We start from the raw sequence: 21,978 nt of genomic DNA, 5'->3' as shown, positions 1-21,978 counted from the left end.
CAGTTACATTGTTCTGGAGCTCTATATAAGCAGGCTGACTGAGCTCCTCAGTCAGTTCTGTTCCAGGTTACAAATAAAGAGCTGCTTTGGAAGAATCGCTGTGTCGTCTGATATGTTCGCCCACAACTTAACATACAGTATGCTGCTGTTCACTAGCATTTTGCTCTAGGAGGCTTAGGTTGGTCCGAATCATTCTCATGTGCCTGCCTCTCTCTCCGCCAAGCGGTGGCAAGAGCCCATGGGGTCCCAGGCACCCACACATAGAAGACATGGTGGAGACTGTCACACTTGAAGAAATCTGGTTTATTTGCCTATTTACACCTTCAGTCTGTGTGGAGGGAGTTCAGATGTTACGGCATAGTTATTCCAAGAGGCAGCAGCATAAGTTGCCTGGATCTCAGTCCTTCTTCCTCCTTCTCTCTCCCAGAAATCCCTTGTTTGAAAACTCCCTTTTCCTATTCCCTCTAACATACATCCCATCACCTTGATAACATTTCACCCCCTAAGGCCCATCAACACCTTTTGTCATGTTAGGTTTGCTCTTCACTAAGCCAGTCAGACTGGTTGAATAAAACAGCCTAGGAATTCCTTTGCAGCTTGCATTCTCCTTTCATATGACAAATAACTCAAACCCTAGCATTCATTAATTTCTAGGTTTACCCCAAATCTATAACACCATATGTATATCATGTCATGCATTAGTTAGACTTACTGATAAACCTAGGTTAATAGTTATCATATGCAGGCATGTAAAATGTTCATTTTAATATGTTGAGATGCACATTAAAAAACAAAACATGCATAGTTTTGTCTAAATGCATGCATAGTTTTGTTCTTGAAGCCATTTCCAATGTCTAAGGCTGTAACCCTATGGGCATTTTCCAGGGGTGGGGGCAGGGAATCCATGACTTTGGATAGAGATATCTAGAATTGCTCTGTAAATGGGTCATTAACAATGCTTTCACAATTGCCATTTAGCTCAGATGGACACTAAAGCCAAGTGAAAAGCCCTTCTTGGTATAAAACAGTGTCTAGAACAGGGTTGAAGAAACTCTGTCCCTACTGCAGCCTACCTGGCCTAACTATGTGGTCCCCAGGTTCCCCCCACCCAGCTAACGGCACTTCCTTCTCAGTCACACCCCTGGTGCCATTTTCAAGTGAATGGCACCTTCCTCCTCCTTCAGGTGTCTTACTGGCAGAGCAGCTGCAAGTTAACAGGGGCAGACCCAGAATCAGAGTCTTACAGCAGTCCAAAGTTTAATCACAGGCTATGAAGGCTAAATTCCTGAAATATACTCAGAGTCACAAAGTGATTTCATGCTCTTTATTCAGCTCATAGTGGTGAGGAGGAATGAATGAATGTCCCCTCAAAGTATCTGCTTTATATACGTTATTTACACAATGGGCTGCACATGATTGGCTAATTCCAGAATTCTACTGTAAGCCAATCAGGTTGTGGATTCACTTCTATCTGGAGCATGATTGGGTGGTTCCTGCCAACCAATCATACTGCTGCATTGTTCTAGGACCAATCAGACTGCTGCATTCTGAATCCTATTGTTCTAGGACCAATCAGACTGCTGCATTTTGGATCCTATTCAACTCAGTACATAACAATTCACCACTCCTATTTAAGCGGGAGAAGACCCCAGGGAACATTAGGAAGAAAAGCTGGCTAGTGCGGAGGAGGAGTCAAGTAAGGAAGAGGAATTAAACATCCCCCTGCGTCACTTGTATTCATGGGTGCCTTAAAGCACAGAAATATAAAGCGCGTTCAACTTACATTATAGTATGCATTTATAATTGCAAATAAATATGTTCTCGAGGTCTATTTCCCCGCTCTGCTCCATCCTTGTTCTCATTCTACAGTGAAGACTCCAGGCTCAATGAGAAGAAATTTCCCTGTTTTGATTTTCAAATGCTGGCAAGTATGATCATAATTATTTGCAATCAATCAAGTTAGCAAACATTATGCAAATACTTCCTCCAACAGTCTGCTGAATATTCCAACGCTCAAATGTTTGCTATGACCTTCAGAGTTTTCATCTGATGTTTAGATAGAACTTCAAATGACTGAATCTTTCTGGCAGAACTCAATTTTCTCCAAGGATCTATATATTTCAGTCAGTTTAGAAATCTATCCATTTTTATTTCTTTCAGTTTCTCATTTCTCCAATTTTGAGTTCAATTGTATACATTTCCACAACAATCTGTGAATTCTTTAAAAAAAAAAAAATCTCACGAAAATTTATCAGCAGTTTAGGACAATTTTTCCCCAATATGCAGCTTTTGTATGCAGCTTTGCCTTATATACACATTTCTGCAAGCAATTTCCCATTATATAGTGCATTTTGTATGTTATATTATCCAATATAGACACACTTTTCATGCACACTTTACCCCAGTATGTGGATTTTTGTACACATTACTTGGCTGGGGAACTCCTTTGCAAAATTCAGAAAACTGTGAATTTTAATAGATTACTACGTTTCAGGAAGTGCGTATCAGGTACAGTTGACTTTAAATGCAAACTTAATCAAATTTCTCCCCACCCCCTAGCTATCATGCGTTGCTGATGCAAAGTGCAGCTATAACAGGGACATGCCAAGTCAGACATTACTTTTGTCAACACTGGCAGCCAGGAAGCAGACCTGTGGTTCAATCAGTTCAGACAAAGCTTCAAGCCAGCCTGTAGCTAGAAAACAAATGAAACTGCTCAGGCTGTGTAGCTGGACCAGAGCCCATAGTTATATAGGGCCCCATGTGAATTCCTTAGCTTCTTAGTGGCCCTTTAGAGTATGGGGCTGCAGAGCAGCAAAACTCAGACCAGCAGTTCCCTCTACAAGCCATCTTAGTGGAACAGGAAGTAGATGCTGCCAGATTCCTGGAACAAGGTTCAGGGCACCTTACACTTTCTCTGTATCAATTAACCCCATTCACTGATCTTCATCAGAAGTTCTTCCTTAGGGGTGCCCATCATCTGAGGCAAGGCAGGTTTTAGCTGGAAAGAGAACTATTTCAGTAGTGATGGCCTGCTGATGTTTTTTTTTTTTAAAATAATTTTTATTGATTTTACAACATAAAGAAAAAACAAAACAAACATAATGCGACTTCCCCAAACCTCCCCTTCACTGCATCCAAATTTCAAAATTTTTAGCAATTCTTCATCCCATTTTTATATTTAATTCTCTTTAAAAAGAGTTTCTGCTTTATAAATTTCGATTTATAGCTGTAATTCTTATTGTCCAATCCCCTGACATCTTAACATTCCGAAATTTTACAACAATTTTTAAGATAGATTTTAAATTTTTTCCAGTCCTCCTCCACTGTCTCTTTCTTCTGGTCACGGATTCTGCCGGTCATCTCTGCCATTCCCATAAATTCAGTCACCTTGGTCTGCCATTCTTCCAGAGTAGGTAATTCTTTAGTCTTCCAATACTTCGCCAAAAGGATTCTTGCTGCTGTTGTTGCGTACATAAAAAAGGTCCTATCTTTCTTTGGTACCAATTGGCCGACCATGCCCAAGAGAAAAGCCTCCGGTTTCTTTACAAATGTCCACTTAAGGATTTTCTTAATTTCATTATAGATCATTTCCCAGTAGGCCTTAATCTTTGGGCAGGTCCACCAAAGGTGATAAAAAGTTCCTTCACATTCATTACACTTCCAGCAATTGTTATTGGGCAAATGATATATCTTTGCAAGCTTGACTGGGGTCATGTACCACCTATAGATCATTTTCATTATGTTCTCTTTCAGGGCACTACATGCCGTAAATTTAATACCTGTGGTCCATAACTGCTCCCAGTCAGCAAACATAATATCATGACCAATATCTTGTGCCCACTTAATCATGGCTGATTTAACCGTTTCATCTTGTGTGTTCCATTTTAGCAGCAGATTATACATTCTAGACAAATTCTTAGTATTGGGTTCTAGCAATTCTGTTTCTAACTTTGACCTCTCCTTCTGAAATCCTAGTTTTCTGTCCTGCTTAAAAGTTTCATTAATCTGGTAATAATGTAACCAATCTCGGACTTTAGGTTTCAATTTCTCAAAACTCTGTAGTTTCAACTTTTCACCATCATATTCTATAATTTCACAATATTTTGGCCAGTCTGTATCCATGTTCAATCTTTTTACCGCCTTAGCTTCCATTGGTGACAGCCACCTGGGGGTTTTACTTTCAAACAAATCTTTATATCGATTCCATACATTATACAATGCTTTCCTAATAATATGATTTTTAAAATTTCTGTGTACCTTTACCTTGTCATACCATAAATATGCATGCCAACCAAAACTATTATCATAACCTTCCAAGTCCAGAATATCTGTATTCTCAAGAAGTAGCCATGGTTTCAGCCAGCAAAAAGCTGCTGCTTCATAATAAAGTTTTAGGTCCGGCAGGGCAAAGCCCCCTCTATCCTTTGCATCAGTCAAAATCTTGAATTTAATTCTGGGTTTTTTGCCCTGCCAGACAAATTTAGATATATCTTTCTGCCACTTCTTGAAACAATCCATCTTATCTAAAATTTGCAATGTCTGGAACAAAAACAACAATCTCGGCAATACATTCATCTTAATTACAGCAATTCGGCCTAACAAGGAAAGTCTCAATCTTGACCATATATCGAAATCTTTCTTCACTTCAGCCCAGCATTTCTCATAATTATCTTTAAATAGATTCACATTCTTAGATGTTAAGTTCACCCCCAGATATTTTACCTTTTTAGTAATTTCCAAACCCGTTTCTCTTTGAAAACTATCTTTTTCCCCCACCGTGAGATTTTTTTCCAACACCTTTGTCTTGTGTTTATTCAATTTAAAACCAGCTACCTGACCAAATATTTCAATAAGTTCCAAAACTCTTTTTGTGCTAGTTTCTGGCTGTTGTAGTGTCAAAACTAGGTCATCTGCAAATGCTCTTAGCTTATAATGTTTAGTTCCGTGATGGCCTGCTGATGGAATGCCCTCCCCAATGTTTCCTGACACCCATTCTGCTGTCATCCTAACAGCTGGCAAAGGTACTTTTTATTTTTCCTAACTTTAAAAAAAAACACCTTTTAAGCTGTTCTGTATCTGACTTCTTGTTTCATCTAATCATTCTGTCCCACATTGAGTTACTTTGAGTTCTTGCTATTATATTGTTGTTCTCTTCCGTTCTTCTTTGAATCTTTGCAGTTTGTCTAGAGATTGTGAACTGCCTTGGGAATGCCAATATGCACTGAAGGCGTGGAGAATAATTTATAAAAAATAAATAAATACATAAATGAACAAATAAACACACAGCTATGCCCCTGGGGGGGCACACAGAGATGTTAAGCAGCCAAGCAGAGTGATGGGGAAAATATAGTACAATATTCTCAAGAGCAATTTTTCAACAATGTGAATGGCAACACCATAATTAGGAAATGTGTTTTAAAGTCATTCTAAATGGCTTTTCAAAGTCATATCAATTATAACATCATCTCCTAATGCTTAGCAATCCCATCTCCTAGATAGATATACCCGTTGTAAACATTTATAAATTACAGTCTTCTGTTCTCTATAAAAGTACTTTTAATGGTTATCCTCACCGTTATAAGAGAATTGCAACCATTTAACACAAACCCAAAGCATGTTACTGATGATCAACACAAGTTAATGCATTGTTTCCTGTGAATATCGCTCCAAAGAATCCACAGGTTGAAACATTCATTGCAATGTAAAATTACAGTAGGTGAATATATTTACGCATACACACTTTCTCTAGTGTATATTAAAAGATCTTCTTTAACCACAATATTTGCACTTCTGAGAATATTCCAGTGAAATGTGCATCCAAATGAAACTTTTGAAATACAGATTGTTTTTCTTCGCTTTTGGTCTGGTGGGGGGGGGGCAAGGGGAATAGAGAAACCAATTCTGACCATGGTACAAAATAAATCTGCGTGCATTCTAGAGCTGAAGTGATATGTCCTAAAATCTCCAGAACACTTTATCTATACTTCTCAGAAGTTTTCTATAATGGTGAATATTTCAAGCTTTTCTCCTGTCCCAAAAATTCTGAAAGTGTAAATTTCCAGGATGACAGCAGGAAAATTGTGTGTTTCTGTTCCATTTGTAGTACTGAAAGCAAAATAGAAGAGTTGGATTAAAAATCCTATGTTAACATCATTTTGCATTGTAGGGGTTTTTTCATCATTGTAATGATTCATACATAGACTCACTTAGCCTACATAGTATAAGTTATTACACCTTTTAATCACAAACTATTAGGAAAGTATTTTAATTAGATGATTTGATAACTTGTAAAAGGCAATCCTGTACCCAAGGCTCAAACAAAAAGCCTGAAAAACCACATTGATTCGTATGTTGTTGGTGGATTCTTGTCCTTATCTTGTTGGGCTGTGTATGTGATAAAGGGGAGCCATACCGGGGTGAAGGCGTCTTCTTCTATTTGTCCCTGTGTCAGTTTCAGTTTATTGGTTAATTTTTCTAGTAAGGCTAACACCCACCCACCCCACTCACACATGAAAACAAAGTTCACCACAGCCAATCACAAACTAGCAACCACACCCTAGGCCAACCCCAACTTCTCTCACCACCAAAGAAACACAAGCGAATAGCAAAGAGAAACTACACAAACAACGCTGACACAAAACCGCACACATACACATACATTAAGTAAAATAGAAACATCGCCACCTGACCCCACCCCCACCCACCATGGCTCCCTCCACCTCTTCCCCCCTTTTCTTTCTAATAAAACACTAATGTCTCAACAAATGGAACTGACCTGTAGAAAATGTAACTTGAAAAAAGAGAGATTGCACATACTTTTGTAAACCAAGAAATCTTTAATAAAAAGTACTTTTAAAAAAAAAAAGTCTGAAAAACCGGACTCAAAGCATATTTTTGAATTGCTTTTATTCCTTCAATGCTTTAATTTGTGCCTGAGAAATGGCATAGATTGGATGGTTTAACTTTTGTTTTTTTGCCAACTCTGTTTCATTTAAGCAATACAAATGCTTCAAAATAGTTTCATGCAAAATAAATTTTCAAATAGCTAATTGAATCGGTGTATCTATTGGTTTCTTTTCCAAATCTTCTCTTTGAAAATAGAACAGCAAAGAAAGCAATTATCCATCAATATGGCCAAATTAGACTTGTATAGCAAATTCACGCAACGCTCTTTCAACCCTTTTATAGAATTTAAATTTTTATTTGACATAATACATAATGAAAAGACAGAGTTGCTATTAATCCTTTAGCCCTGTGCCTGCTCTCTAGTTCCAGTACTGAAGGTCAAACTCATCCATTTTAGAAAATGCTGCAGTGATTATGCCTGGTGAGCTGATTATAATTCTGTTTAAGATCTTCCAGTGTCTTAGATTATACCAAGTAAGCCCAAAGAATTCATCTGTTTCTGTAGTAAATCAGAACACAGTTTTTACATTCCAGCCACACGATGGAGCCACAGATCAGACTAAATATATAGCACACAGTATTTTGTTTAATTAATTGCATCCCCACAGTCAAAGATCATCAAATGTGTCTCTCAAGATGAGGTTGAGTAATTAATAATCAAACCCAATAACTGATTATATGATGATTTTCTATGACCAATTAATTATACGACTGTTTTAAGTTTTGTAGCAAACAAACCTAGAAACATGAGGCTCAATTTATTTATTTTAGGCATATGAGAGCCCTACTGCACCAGAAGAAAGGTCTATCTGGCCTAGCATTCTGCACCCTGCAATGGCAAGAGTCCTCTCCTGCAATTGCTGCCCACAACTGATATTCAGAGGTATCTTGCCTCTGATACAGTCATCATGACAAGTAGCCACTGATACTGTCCTTGAATTTGTTTTTAAGCCATCTGTTTGGCTGCCAACACTACAATTTCTGGCAGTGAATTCTATAATTTAACTCTGTTCTGCATGAAAAGTAGCTCCTTTTGTCCGTCCTTGTGATGGCCTGGGACTCGGGCTCGGACTCGGAACCGGAGGAGTCTTGCTCCGCACCGGATCCTCTGCCTCAGGTGGCATCTGAACCGAGTCTGGGGCCTGATTCTGAAGAGCCCCAGTCTGCACAGGTGCCCCTGCAACAAGCACCAGCTGAGCCGAGTCAGGGGCCTGAGCCTGCCCTGACTCCAGATGCGGGGATTACCTCATTGCCATCTGCTGGGCAATCATGTGCAGCTGCTCCACTACCAGTTGGGTCAGGAGAGGCTGAGGCGGTCCCTGGGTCTAGTAACCCACAGACATCTCCTGAGCTGCAGAGACTCAGGTCTGTCCTGAACTTCCCACTATGTACCCCAAATGCTGTAACCTTTCCTCAGTGAAGAACTGATGCAGCCCCCCCCCCCACCTTTTGGCAGCCTTTTTCTGCACTTTTCACCAGCTCTTACATTCTTTCTTTCACTTTCTTAGAAAGAGCCAGCGTGGTGTAGTGGTTAGTAAGACCTGGGAGACCAGGGTTGAATTCCCATTCAGCCATGAATCCCACTGGGTGACTTTGGGCCAGACATTGTCTCTCAGTCTAGCCTACTTCACAGGGTTTTTGTGGGGATAAAATGGAGGGGGGACAAGTGCATGGCACCTTGAGCTCTTTGAATAAAAGATGGGATCATAGAATCATATAAATGTAGAGTTGGAAGGGACCCCGAGAGTCATCTAGTCCAAACTCATGAAGTGCAGGATTTTTTTGCCCAACCCATGACCCTGAGGTTGAGTCACAGGCTCTACCTACTGAACATAACAATAAATAAATTCTTTCCAGCTGCAATTGTCAGAACTATACACAATATTCAAAGTGTGATCACCCCAGAGATTTGCATGAACAAATTATGATATTGGCAGTTATATTTTCAGTCCCTTTCCTAATGGTCCCTAGCATGGAATCTCCCATTTCCCCAGCTGTCTGACACTGGGTTGATGTCACCATGGGCCCAAGATCTCTTTTCTGGTCGGTTGCCACCAGTTGAGGCCCCCATCAGTATATATGTTTTGCCCCACTGTGCATTGATCCACACACTAACAGGGAACGGCATTTGCCATTCACCCATTTTGAAACTATCTTTTTGGCAGAAGTGGCCTGCAGCAAGGGGTGCTGTTGCAACCCTGGTCTCCCAGCAGGAGCATTGATACAGAATACCAAGATGAGGTGGGTGGCAGGGCAATGACAAGGCTGGGGCAGTGGGGGCACACAGGCTGAGCTGTTCGAATACTCCTGCTACATTGGCAGGACTCCGGACTTCTGCTTTGAATTAAATTGCTTAATTCCCACACCTGATGCCCATCCAGATCTTTAACACATCCCTTCAGAAACACATTCTCTACTTTCAAATAAGAGCTGGAATAAGATTATTTTTTCTAAAAAAGTAAAGGTAAAAGACAGTTGGGGAAAGGTGTGAGCCATTTAAAATGTAATGTTTCATCCTTGCGTAGAAAATTCCATTTCTGAGTGAATTACGGTACATATAATTTGAAAACCTTTTTAATATCAGATAAAGTAAGTGCATTCATTTTGAAACAGTTTCCTTAGCTGGATGCTTGTTAAATCTGCATTAAGTTTTTTATACTAGATTATTCCATCCATGAAACACAGACAATACAGATCTCTTCCATCCATGAAACACAGACAATACAGATCTCAATGTATCCATGTATCACTTTTGTGATCAATTTTCAGTTATCCATACAGTGCCTATGTTTCCTGTACAGAGAATTGGCATCACCACCCTCGTTCAAATCCCACCTTCTTCTTAAAGAATATTGTTGTGGGTTTGGGGAGTCAAACTAGATGATGCAATGATGAGTCCCCTCCAAATCTTGGGATCCTACATCTATGGAGAGTAGAATGTATACAAGCAATTTTGTCAAACCAGTCCCTAAGTATTGGCTTCAGCTGACTGGTTAAGTACCACCATTAACATAACCAAAAGAGTTGCTCTGTGCCATAGGACACCTAATTGCTAGGTAGGAGAATCATTGCCAGGGGTGTGCGAGAGCTGAACTGGAAGTAGGCTAGAAAGAAGTTGGACACAGAGATATGCATGTGCTGGATACAAAGCTGTGAATACAGTGGTACCTCGGGTTAAGTACTTAATTCGTTCTGGAGGTCTGTTCTTAACCTGAAACTGTTCTTAACCTGAAGCACCACTTTAGCTGATGGGGCCTCCCGCTGCCACCACCGCCGCCGCGCGATTTCTGTTCTCATCCTGAAGCAAAGTTCTTAACCCAAGGTACTATTTCTGGGTTAGCGGAGTCTGCAACCTGAAGCGCATTCAACCTGAAGCATATGTAACCCGAGGTACCACTGTAATGGAGAAGCAAGGTATTTTGGAGTGTTAATGGTGTGAGCCCCTCCATCTTGTGCTCAGGTTGCATATATGCGTATATAAAACCAAACATCCTCAATCACTATTTCTGCTGACCTTCATTCTAAGAGAATTCTGGGCAAGTGCTGCAACCTCCTGAATCTTTCACCACTGGAAGGTTCGCATGGCTTATAGCAATATGGCTTTTATGGCAAAAATCAAACAGAAAAATCCCAGAATGTAGGGGAAGAAGTGATTGTATTACTACCCTTTAGGCAGCTATCAAGGAATCAAGAAGCCACAGTAATACCAGAAAAATGCTAATGTAGATTGGACCCAGTTTGGTCTTTGGCATTGCCTAAATGGGTGTGTGCCTGGGAAGAGCTCAACAAAGTACTTGTGTTCTGATATACAAATGCATTGGCTTCGTAGGTATCTCTGACTATGTTGGACTTGTGATAGGCATTATAATGTTGTACAGCCCTTTGATAATTTTGACTGTAATTAAAACAGCTTTAGCAGACAGAGGGCCTTCTCGGTAGTGGCGCCCACCCTGTGGAACACCCTCCCTTCAGATGTGAAGGAAATAAGCAGTTATCCTATCTTTAAAAGACATCTGAAGGCAGCCCTGATTAGGGAAGTTTTTAATATTTAATGCTGTACTGTTTTTACATTTGATTGGGAGCCACCCAGAGTGGCTGGGGAAACTCGTCCAGATGGGCGGGGTATAAATAAATTATTATTATTATTATTATTATTATTATTATTATTATTATTATTATTATTAGCATAGTCAGTTATTTTTCCTTAAGAGTATACCCAGTAAAAACAAATCTAAATTAGTGGTTACCCATTAATTTTAATGGACCTTCTCTGAGAAAAAGCTAACAAATAACAAAAATAGTTGGGTACGGCATCTGCACAACATCCTCCACCTTTATCACTTGAAGAGAGTTGTTTTATTCCAATGATATCTGCCCTGGGTTAATATGAGAAAAGGCAGGCTAGACGTGATCTCAGAAATAAAACAGTGGTTAAAAAAAACAAAACACCTAAGGAAAAAAACGATATATTCAAATACATTTAGTTTAAATGCCAGCTGTTGTGGAAGATATCATTGTCACTATGAATATGAGGCTACTGAACAGATTGCTTCATCAGCCATGCTCCATTAGCCAGACCCATAATATCTTAATGAACAGAGTCTCTCATTGTCTTTCTTGTATCCTATCACAGCAATGCTGCTCCTGAACATTCCTCATTCTTTACCCATCGAACCCAAACATAAAGAGGGCCCAGCTGTCACCAGGGTTAACCTCCACCTTTCAAAAAGGAAATATGGGGCATGCTAAGCCCAAGAAATGCCAACCCACATGCATAAAGAAAGCAGGGTAACTACTGGAGTTAGGCTCCAGGGTTAAAAATGAAATTGGTTTCATTTCATTAATCAGCTTTAGATGTCACTGAAGAGCAGATGCAAACATGACCATCTTTGTTTATTATTTATTTTAAAATATTTTCAAATGCCTATTCATTCTTATGGGTATCCAGGTGGTATACAACTAGCCATACCAAAATAAAAGGCCATAATACAAGAGCAAATGGACAAAGGGCAACTAACGTATCAACCTTTAACAGTGCAATATGACACACATCTCAGGGAATTGAGTAAAGCAAGTGTAGGGAACCTTTGGCCCTTCAGAGGCTGCAAGAGCTCCCATCAACCCTGGCCACTGGCTTTGCTTGCTGGGGCTGTTGGGAGTCGTAGTTCAGCAACATCTGGAGGGTAAAATGTTCCCACACCTGATGTTAAGGAATGCAGCCTTAAATCAATGTTTTAATTGCCTGGATAACTCTAAGATTTTTAACATGGCCCAAAAGATTAGTGTCTCTGCCATTTGTGCCCCTATAGAAAGGGTATTCCACAGTTGGGGTGCCACCACAGAAAATATCCCGGCAAAGGTAGGCAAAGAAAAGATGCTCTGCCACAACTGCAGATCTCAAGGCAATGGCACCTTGGTATAGGGAGAAGTATATCAGGTCTTTGTTTCCTAAGCTTTTAGATCATTAATGGCAAGCACCAGCACCTTGACTAGTGAACCAACACAGCTGTTTTAGAAGTGTAATGTAATTCCACCTGTCTGCACCAGTGAAAATTCAGGCATCTGGATTATGCAATAGTTGTAGCTTCCAAGTCATCTTCAAGGACTTCAAAGTCATCTTCAAGGATAGTCCTACAATGCAATGTGGTACAGTAGTCCAATTGGGCTGTTGCTAGAGCATGGAGGACCTATAGCATGGAGGACTGCACTATTGATATTCAGGAATGGTCATAACTGGTGAATGAGTGAGAGTGCTGGATCAAGGAATATCCCCAAGTTACATACCTGCTCTTTCAGGGGTAGTTCAACCCTCTTGCACACCCACTTGAACACATCTGATGCACCCCAGAGTTTGAAACTTATCTAGGTAAAGGTAAAGGGACCCCTGACCATTAGGACCAGTCGTGACCTACTCTGGGGTTGCGGCGCTCATCTCGCTTTACTGGCCGTGGGAGCCAGTGTGCAGCTTCCGGGGCATGTGGCCAGCATGACTAAGCCGCTTCTGGCGAACCAGAACAGCACACAGAAACGCCGTTTACCTTCCCGCTGGAGCGGTACTTATTTATCTACTTGCACTTTGACATGCTTTCGAACTGCTAGGTTGGTGGGAGCAGGGACTGAGCAACGTTAGCTCACTCCGTCGCAGGGATTCGAACCGCCGACCTTCTGATCGGCAAGTCCTAGGCTCTGTGGTTTAACCCACAGCGCCACCCGCGTCAGGTAACAAGATTCTTCTTCTTCACAACAACAACAACAAAGATATTCAATAACTCTTTCATTCTTATGTACCCCCAAACTTGTTGACACAGCTCTTTACTTCTAACTTTCCTATGTTATTTCTATAATAAGCCTGCAAGAGTTATTAGGAATTTATTTGTTTTTTGCATTGCTATATAAAAATTACTCCAAAACCACTAGTCCTCGAACATAATGAAATGCACCCCATTTTTCTTTTCAGTTGCACAAGAAAAATAGTATGGAAGCATGTTGTAAGGGGGAAAAGATCCTGTATCATTTTATACCATCAGGCTAATCTCTTTAAAAGCATCATTTACGTGAATATTAAACATCAATAATGTACAGGTTGAAACACTCTGTATATCAAAATGAAAGCAATTTCCCCGAAGCTTTATGCTATTAATCCATAAAAGCTGAATGCTTCAGAAATGCTGCACAGAAGAGAAAATATTAAAAAGAAATCCTGAATTTGTTATTTCAGCTTCCTGCCTCAGTTTAAAGCAAAATCCAAAGAAGCTTTCGTACAAGTGGTCAATAACTGTACACAGAGGCAAATCTTTCGAGGTTTCGCCATAGTAGTCATCACTATGTGTTATCCCATAAAATCCCACATTGCTCAGGATGGTAAAAATATAAAATGGGATTGCAAAGGATTATTGAGTGATCTGTCCAAACTGGTGAAAGGGAAATAAAATGATACATGTGGTTCGATGAAAGCAAGTGTGGTATATCGGGGCAAAAAGTCTGTACTAGCCCCCAATTATTCTCATCCATCAGAAAGATCACTCCCACTTTGCACCAATGGTACATCACCCCATCACCCCAAGCGACATGTTGGACATGCCATGTCCCAAGGGTTGAAATTGTGCCTCCAGAGATGGATCCAAGCCCACAAATCCATAGCTGATTGGAGGACCCAGAGGCTATACGCCTCTAAAGACCAATGGCTGGGAATCCCCTGTTGTTGGGATTCTCAAATTGTTGCACTCAGATCCTGCTTTGGCAACTAGCTGGCCACTGTGAAAACAGGATGCTGAATGACATTCACCTTTGGTCTAATCCAGTAGGATTGTCTTCCCCTGTCAAACCCTCCCCTGATTCTGCAGGCTTAAAAATTGGGGTTGTGCACTATGAACATTTGTCATCTATTGAGCGCAATAGGTGATCCTTGCAAGTCAAGCCTGAGATTCCTTTCTAAGGCTGTGTTAAATTTTATTATTCAGAGATTCATGTGTATTTGGAGGGAGGGGTTTATCCCCCTCATCCCCAACCCAAATCAAAGAAGCTGGTCTTGATTGTGTGCATTTGACAGCCTAAGGAGCTTCCCCCTCCCCACCAGATCATGCTTTCATGCTACATGCTGTCACTCATGAGACATAAGAGAAAAATAGATCAAACTTGTTCAACAGTGACTGGGGAGTCTGTTGGTTGTTCTCCCGCTGCCCCAAGCCTGCCCTAAGAGAGGGATGGTGGAATGTGACCCTGCTCATTCTCCTGGGCCATTCTCTCAGCCCTTCCCAATACCATCAACCACTGTCTCCATTCCGATAAGCTGAATAGATTGGGAACTGGGTGCTCTGTACTTTAATGATCCTGTTCCTGTTTGGAAGGCTGCTTCCAGAAGGTAATGCTGAATAATTATGCTGTATATCCACATCAAATGTAATGAGGTTATTAAATCATTCCTAATGCAGAGATGCAGTACTATTATTCAACTTCAGAAAAGGCATGCCCTAGTGAGTGATTCTTACAGAGAGCACAGCACATGAGCTCCGCAAGAGACAGGCAATTCTCACACCCACTCTAAAAGCAAACCTTGGGAGGGAGTAAAGCATGGCTCCAATTTTGATCCCGAAAAGAAGTGTGGTAGGAAACACTGCACGTAACCTCCTTGGTGCAAAGACTTGGCTTTTTGCATACGTATTGTTACACACCATCCCAATCTCTGAGTGGTGCAAGTTTCCAAGAGGTCCAGGCACTTACCCAGGGTTCAGTTTCCTTGGAATTAAGGACAGTGGAGATGGTGGTTTATTTACACATATATAAATAAAACTAAGCCTGCGATGGAGGGCTCATAGCATTAACACCCCAGAAGGTCTTGTTTCTCCCACAGCCACAGCAATGAATTCCAACAGATATCAAACATTGCTCTTATTTTCTTGCATTTGCCTGCTTCTAGCCCAGCGCTCTCTCTCACACACTCTGACTTTCCTTCTTCTCACAACAAGACTGGTGAGGGATGAAGCCCACTCATTTGCCCTCTGGCATGTAGCAGCTTCCTTTGTTACACTAAGGCAGGCATAGGCAAACTCAGACCTTCAGATGTTTTGGGACTTCAACTCCCATGATCCCTAGCTAACAGGACCAGTGGTCAGGGATGATGGGAATTGTAGTCCCAAAATATCTGAAGAGCCAAGTTTGCCTATGTCTGCACTAAGGAGCATACTTAGGCCCATGACCAAGAAGCTGGCCTGGCTACTTCAACAATTCAATCCTCCATTAGATTTTAACCCTTGCTGGATACAGGGGATTAAAAGGGACTTAACCATAATTTTAGGGAAAGGATAGGAATGTATTGCTACTTACCAACATTAATTGTCCTCCCACTATCAGTGACCAGTTTCCCTACTTAAAAAAAAAATGGAGTGGGGAGATTTTGCATGAATATTATGGGAGGTGTTCAGTATGTTCTCAATCTAGATATTTCTATTTATCCTAAACTGTATCCAAAGCTCAATAAATGGAACCACTTAATACATAGCAAAGTAAAGTATAGCTTTTCAGCATAGTGCACATGAAACCCTAACTGTGATTAATACACTTTGCATGTTTCAACCATAATTTGGTTATTTCACAATTAATATTAATTTTGCTATGTAAGGTTGAACACTGACCCCTAGTAGCCAAACTGAAAAATGTGTAATATATTGTCTTTAAAAGATCTGCAAACGGCTATTACAAGATTGTATTTGAATACAGTTTCAGTTCTTAAGGACTGTAACAAAGAATTCCTAACTTCCCCTAAAGTATAATTTGTAGTGGAGGATTGTTTCCTTTTCAACATCAGTGCAAATTATTTCTGTACTCTAAAAATTTACATAAACATCATTGACCATTTTGAAAGCAGAATTGAAGAGCAGTGATGGGTGATTACAATTATTTTTGTGTGATGTGTAGTTTAGTCAAGCTGCTGTGTCACTGGTCATCAGCAAAACTGTACAGTGACAAGGACAACACAACTAAGTTTCATCCATGGGTGGTTGGTGGTCATTGGGGTCAGCAGGGTGGAGGGCAGAACAGCCAACCAAGAGTTATCATTGGACCGAGCCAGAGCCAATGGTTGTTGTTGTTTAGTCGTGCCCGACTCTTCGTGACCCCATGGACCAGAGCACGCCAGGCACTTCTGTCTTCTGCTGCCTCCCGCAGTTTAGTCAAATTCATGCTGGTAGCTCCGAGAACACTATCCAACCATCTCGTCCTCTGTCGTCCCCTTCTCCTTGTGCCCTCCATCCTTCCCAACATCAGGGTCTTTTGCAGGGAGTCTTCTCTTCTCATGAGGTGGCCAAAGTATTGGAGTCTCAGCTTCACGATCTGTCCTTCCAGTGAGCACTCAGGGTTGCTTTCCTTCGGAATGGAGAGGTTTGATCTTCTTGCAGTCCATGGGACTCTCAAGAGTCTCCTCCAGCACCATAATTCAAAAGCATTGATTCTTCGGCGATCAGCCTTCTTTATGGTCCAGCTCTCACTTCCATACATCACTACTGGGAAAACCATAGCTTTAACTATATGGACCTTGTTGGCAAGGTGATGTCTCTACTTTTTAAGATGCAGAGCCAATGGTAGATAGGACCAACTAATTCTGGTTTAATTCCCAGCCTCTTCCTTTGTGTTGACACTAAGATCACTTAAGCACTGCATTGCAATTCCTTGCTATCTTACTGAACGTAAGAATACTAAGTTTGTTTGCTGTCATCTTTGAATCTCTCTACTTGCTTCTACCATGCTTGTTAATCTGGGTGCTTCTGTCTGCTTCTAGTTCCACAGTCGTTAAAGCGAAAGTTAGAACTACCTGACCTTTTCTTAATGTACCGTACCTGAGCAAGTACAGCAACATAGGATAAAAAAGCATTTAAGGATAAGGGTGCAGTGCTTCTGAAAATGATGCTTAAACAGCAGTGGTGGCATATACAGAATAGCTTCTTCTGAATTACAAACCAGCAGATCAATATGACTTTCCAATAACCCTTTCTCAGTTTCCAAATACAGGTGGAAAGCATCCAAATTCAGATCTTAAAGGAATCGTCTTCTGCATTAATCCACAGTTGCATCAACAGATTTAATTTGCCATGTAATATTATATTTCAACAAGAATAAGCCTCTCCAATTAAAAGTATTCCGCTAATGTGCTGTGTGCAGCTTTAATATGGAGATCTATCAGCTGGTTTGTCAAGCTTTCAGATACAGATGGCGATGCAAGATTGTAATTAAGGCCTGACGCACCCTTGGGCACTCACTTTAGTCTTTCTGTTGTTTTGTATTCTGTTGCTGCTTGTGTATCTTGAAGTATAAAGCCTCTCCTTTCAAGGCACAGGCACAAAGTAATCCCGAAACAAATGTCCTTCTAAAATTACATAAGAATTGCTTAATGGTTTCGGGTTTTTTATTTATAGAAAAGCATCATGGGACTATGTTCTATTTTTAAACCTGTATTCTATATTCTCTTCCCCACTCCAACACACCACAACGCATCATCCTCACTGTAATCCTATGTTGCCAAACCAAGACTTTAAAAGTTACCCATGGATAATAGAATCCTGAAGCTAGCGAGGAAATTTTCTGTACCGTAGACATTGCTGCTTGGTGCACTAAAATTTGCTGGAGGGAATCTCCCACCCTCTCTCTGCTCCTTTCTGAGAGGGAGAGAAATATAAGAATAAGAATTTATTTATACCCTGTTCATCTGGCTGAGTTGCCCCAGCCACTCTGGGCAGCTTCCAACACACATAAAAATAATTTTTAAAAAACATTAATAGTAATAATCTGATGCAATATAAAAAAATCACAATAACTTTAAAATAAACAACTTATATCAAATAAAGCAATATTCAAAAATCCATTAGACTCCAATAGTGAACAATAAAATTAAGCATCAGCAAATAATCATTAAACAGTTTACACTTATCAATCACAATAAAGAATTACTAATCTATAATCAATAAAAATAACAGCAAATCACAATGCATAAAAACATTCAAAGCCATGTAAAAGGATCAAACTGAGAAACAAGGATGCACAACTTATAAAATTATTTTTTTAAAAAATATCCCTGAACTCCTCTCTTCCCAGCTGCTTCTACTGTCCTCAAAGTCATGGTCTGGGAAAGGCTCCCGGGGCTGGAGGGTGGGGCAAGGCAGGTGGTGAAACCATTGCTTGCAGAAAGTCTCTCTCCCCTCCTACGATAAGGAGAAATATATGAGGCCTCTTCAAAAAGCAAAATATTTAATCAAGCCAAGTAGCATCTTGTAGGTACAAAGACACATTCTTGAGGCTGAGATATGTAATGTGAGAAACGTTATAATTCAGCAAGATCCAGGATGTTCCTGGATGTTATTCTGAAGGGTGGCAACCTATTTGCTCCTGGGCAGTTGCTTAATCCTTGCAAGCTCCATGACAAACACTTGTGTGACAGGTGAAGATATTGCTAACCTGAAGTTGGTTCTCTAGAAAACAATGCACCTGCTACCCTGCCACTGTGTGAAGTACAGGGTGACCAATTGCCAAGTCTGCACACATAAACACACGCACACTTCCATGTACAGAACCTCTTCCATCCCAGAAGCTGTTCTACAAAGACAGTGACTTTGCCACTTGTCTGTTGCTAGAGAATGGTCAATAGGGGGCACTCCCATGCTGTCACTATTTTGCAGATGGGATTCAGCTGCAAACTGGAAAACTCGGATCACACAATTAAAGTGTATTTGGCAACCTTGCGCAACCAATCTGCTTCAAACAAAAAGGATTAGGAAATGCACCGGGAAGTGGGGGATAAGAATTGCTTGGTAGTGCATCACCTGGCAAACAAATCAGAACAAATACTACAAACTTGTGTGCAAGCAAATCAGGATTAAGTAAACAGTGTATCTTGAGGATGGATGGAATCCCTGTTCCATAGCCTAGCTTGATTTGGCTTCAGGATGGGACACTGAAGTGGATAGGGGAGCTTGATGGACTCAAATTCCTTGAGGCAAGGAACACAAGAGGGATAAGTGCTCCTGCCACAATCTATGAGGCAGTCAGTTAAAGTGGGAAGAAGGGAGAGGATTGAAAGAGGAATGTCAATGATGAAGGGGGAATCGGAGAGCTGAGAAATTATAATAATAATTATTATTTATTATTTATTTACCACCATTCAAGGATTGCAGAGTACTTTACAATATAAAAATACAAAAATGCATAATATAGTAAAAAAACAGAAAGAACCTTCCCCCCCTCGGCGAAAAAAATTAACAGTTTAGACTGACATAGTTTGTTTAATTAGTCAAAGTAGTGAGAGACCTGGGTTGTTCAATTACATCTCAGATATCCGAATGCATTTGTCAGAGTGTTTTGTATAGTGTAATCACAGATGAGCATTTGAGGAATTTTGTAGTGTACATCATTTAATTGTTGTTTTTACTTTGTATTTTATTTCATTTTTAAGACACTTTGAGACATTTCTTTTGGTGTGAAGTGACTAACAAATGCAATTAATGGAGATGATAATGATAATAATAAAAATATGGGATGGTGATCTGAATTTTGCATTCTTAAAGGGAAGGACAAGATCCACCAGCCCAACACCCATTTCATGTACAGAAGCTGACTGGACTGAGATTTAATTTTCCAATATATTTATACATTTTTAACCAAATTATAACAAAACATCTCTTTTGGACTTCCTTCAGCTTCTCTGGCAATCATCCATGTTTATCTCTTAATTACACATTCCCTTTACACATATTGCCGTTTGTCTTCCCTCTGCCTTCTATTTCTTTTTGACAATATCTCTCAGTTTTTACAGCGCCTCTCGAAACCCCACTAGCGTTGTTTGTATATCGCATACATTTTTCAGATACTCTACAAACTTTCCCCAGTCTTCGATGAACCTTTGGTCTCGGACCTATCTGATTTTCCCAGTTAATTTGTCCAGTTCCGCATAGTCTGTCAATTTCAATCTCAATTCTTCTATTGTCGGTAATTCCTCTTGTTTCCATTTTTGAGCCAATAAAATCCTTGCCGCTGTAACTGCATACTGAAAGAGTTTACAGTTTTTTCTTCTTATTTCTTTTCCTGTCATTCCTAAAAGAAAGGCTTCTAGTTTCTTCTCAAAAGTAAACTTTAACATCTTTTTCAATTCATTATAAATCGCATCCCAGAAACCTTTGACCTTCTTACATTCCCACCACATATGGTAAAATGTTCCTTCTTTTTCTTTACATTTCCAACACTTATTACATGTCTTATACATTTTTGCTAATTTTACCGGCGTGATATACCATCTGTAAAACATTTTCATAACATTTTCCTTCAACGCAGTACATGCAGTAAATTTCAAATTTTCTTTCCACAATTTTCCCCAATCATCAAATTGTATATTATAACCAAAGTCTTTGGCCCATTGTATCATTACCGATTTAACCTTAACCGATTTCATTAACCATTAACCGATTTCAAGTTCCATTCCAACAATATTTTATACATTTTTGACAGAATTTTACATTCATTATTTATTATATCTACTTGAAACTTTGAATCTTTTTCTCCATATCCACATTCTTTTATATCTTTTTTAAACATTTCATTAACCTGTAAATAATGCAACCAATCATATACATGTTCTTTAATTTGTTCGTATGATTTTAACTTCCATTTTCCCTCCTCTTTAATCACCATTTCGCCATATGTTATCCAATTGCCTCTCATATTAATTTTCTTTACACTCATAACTTCTAACGGAGATAGCCAGTATGGAACTTTTGGTTCCAGTAAATTTTTGTACCTGTCCCATGCCTCTATCAACGAATTCCTGAAGATGTGGTTCCCAAAACCTTTATGAATTTTCTTCTTATCACACCATAGGTAAGCATGCCATCCAAATCTGTTATCAAAACCTTCGAGATCTAATAATTCCTTATTATCTAATTTTATCCATTCTTTTAACCAGCAAAGACATGCTGCTTCATAATATAATTTCATATCTGGCAGGGCGAAGCCTCCTCTTTCTTTCACATCTGTTAATAACTTATGTTTTATTCTTGGCTTCTTGCCCTGCCAGATATACCTTGAAATCACTTTTTGCCACTCTGACTGGACTGAGATTTAAGCTTCCTTCACCAGTGACAACAAGCAAGCATCTTCCACTGAGCGCAGCCGGCTACTTTAGAGGGTGAATGTCAACCCATGTGGCACACAGAGGAGAATAGTAGGGACATCAGGAAGAAGAGTGAGGAAGCTACTGCTACCACCTGCTACCACCTGCACACCCCAGAGCACCCACAGCCTGAGATAGCCACCTCACTCTGCATAATGGTTGGCTCAGCCCTGGTAGGGCTGTTTTGGACATGTAGGTCCAAATCAGTGCTTGTCCTGATTCAGTCAGATATGCCTGAATGTCCCTCCCCTCTTTCCTATGGTTCAGTTGACCCCTGGTCAATATAAAATGTTTCTCTGAAGTAGGAGGCCTGCATCACCTGTCCATCTGCAACCTTTAGGGTGTTTTGTCTCCCCGCTCAACCCAAGTCCCGCATCCAGTGCTTTTTGGGGGGCAGGGGGACGCATATCCTTAAACATTTT

Source organism: Podarcis erhardii (genome assembly GCF_964252035.2).
Source record: "Podarcis erhardii genome assembly, chromosome: 2".
NCBI classification, from domain to species: domain Eukaryota; kingdom Metazoa; phylum Chordata; class Lepidosauria; order Squamata; family Lacertidae; genus Podarcis; species Podarcis erhardii.
The sequence above is the reverse complement of the archived record's forward strand: the minus strand, read 5'-3'. Positions refer to the sequence as shown.